Source organism: Limulus polyphemus, unplaced genomic scaffold, assembly GCF_000517525.1.
Source record: "Limulus polyphemus unplaced genomic scaffold, Limulus_polyphemus-2.1.2 Scaffold3177, whole genome shotgun sequence".
Taxonomy (NCBI): Eukaryota; Metazoa; Arthropoda; class Merostomata; order Xiphosura; family Limulidae; genus Limulus; species Limulus polyphemus.
The window spans coordinates 113,818-116,284 of record NW_013668787.1 but is presented as its reverse complement, the minus strand read 5'-3'; positions in this window follow the sequence as shown (position 1 = coordinate 116,284).

The window sequence follows — 2,467 nt, the reverse complement described above, 5'->3', positions numbered from 1 at the left end:
CAAGACCCAACGTCCTTAATATAATCTGCAAATTTAAGTAGTTTATTGACCATTCTTTCATCTATGTCATTGATGTAAATCAAAAAGAGCAAAGGTCATAAGACTGAGCCCTAAGGTACCCCACTTGTGTCATTAATCGAGTTTGACTAAACTCCATTTGTTACAACCCTTGGCTTTCTTCCATCCAGCCACTCTTCTATCCAATTTGCTAACTTATCCTCCACACCTATAGAGAGAATTTTTTACAAGCCTTTTATGTGTCACCTTGTTAAATGCTTTCTGAAAATCCAGATACACCAAATCTACACTCTTGCCCTCATCAACATAAGAAGTAACCTCTTCAAAGAATGTCAAAATATTTGTAATGCAAGATTTTCCCTTAGTGAAACCATATTGACTATCCAGTGAAATTCTAACTTTTGTTAAATGACTTTGTACCTATTAACACTACTGCTGTGTCATTTGTTATTGTAGGGTCTTTCTAGATTACTATAGCCATTTCACTCACTGGTGTAGTGCTAAATTTTATAGTGCCAGAGGTTTGGAGTCTGAGTCATCACCATCAGGATAAAGATCTCATATTTAAATCTTAATTTCGATTTTTTAAGTGTCCATTTTAAGTAAATAAAGATATATGCATCCCTAATTATTTGAGACTATTTATATTAGTACTAAACTGAATATTATAGATTGCCAAGAACAAACATGCAACTTTGTTTCTCTTAAATTAAGTAGCAAAGAAAAAAAATACACATTGAGTATCATATAAAAATCACTAACACTTAAAAAACACGTTTCAAAAATACATATTAATTTACTATATTTCCAACTGCATTATTGTATCAACAGTTTTGACTTTTATAATGCATTGCACATCTCCTGTCCTAACTAAAAAAAATGGCCTTTGTTGTATATTACGGCATGTAAATAATAACCTTTTTGAAATGTGTACATTTCAAATAAACCATATAATTGTAAAACCTAATTTATTAAGTATTTTAATACCATATTCGCGTGCCTTAGCAACCACGTGACGTAAGACAAAAATATTTCACCATTTTAACGCACTGACACCTGTTCTTGAGCAAGAGTGGTTGCATGGTGCCAGCTTCTAGAGTCTAAGAAAGCTCTACCAGTGGACATAGGGAATCACAAACAACTAGAGAGACCTTTAGAGTTTCCATACTATATATTTTCGAAATTTCGCAAGCATTCAGTAAACATTGTCTTTTGTAGACACAAAATTAAACATTTTCATAAAGTATTTTTACAGACAAATTTCTCCGTGAATATATGGAGTCAAAGTGTTTACTACTCCGAAGTGATTTTCATGCTAATATTAAATACTTTTCTTCATCTGAAAATTATCAAATTTCATTTGCATAACCTATAAAACATCCTAAATAAATTTCAAGCTTTTTTTCATTAAAACTTTATATTTTATCTGTTATTTTCTTTACCCTAACTCTAAATAGAGTTGGTCAATTTGATCGACCTCGTAACTATCATAAAAATATGATACAAATCTAAATCACTCTTTTATTTTTCTTTTTAGAATGACTTCACTTTGAAACTACATTTGTTTACCCTAAATGCGTTGAAGCTCGTAACAATATACATCTGTTTCTACTTAACAGGCCCCTCACGAGTCACTGGGGGCCATTTTTGTTTAAAATAAACAAAAACTACCCAATCCAGTTTTTCTTAATTTGAACTGAAATTTTTTGGACATATTTGTTGTTTAAAAAGAAGGCATTTCCTGCACTCTTTTAGCTTTGGGGCTGCAAAAAGGGATTTGAAGGGGTAAGGTGACTTAAATCCATCAGAGCATCACGAGCTTAACCGCCAAGCACAAGAAGATGGGAGTCTCTAAATGACACACAGAGGTATTCGAAAACCGTTTAGAACCACCTTGGTAGATATTGCGCACTAAATCGAGTACAATATTATGCCTGTAGCTGCTTTCAAAGTGTTCCTGTCTGCTCATCCTACTGCTGATTATCGTGATGCTTTGACCTTCCCTACCGAATCGCAGGTGAAATCGTTCATATCTCAACTACAAACTAGACATAAAAAAGGTGATAGCCGAATCATAAAAGGTTGGCAATTGCTTATTTAATTATGCTGAGAATATGGCTTTATTAACACATACTGAATTTACTCTCAGGGGATAGACCTTGGTACTAGCTAGTATGGAGACTTGAGGATGCTGTATTTCACTTTAAAATTTATTTATGAACAAACAAAAACCTGTATCGAAAAGATACATCCAAAACCACCCTCTTTGAGAGTTTCCTGATTCAACGTACTTTTAATATTCAACAAATTACAGTGTAAAGACACACCGTGGCTCCTGATAGACGTATTGTATTGTTTTATTGCCCTTTGAGTCTTGTTTAACTAATATTAATTATTCCACCACATAAGTTGTAAATCACTCGGCGAACGTGTACCTCACGTGACCTTT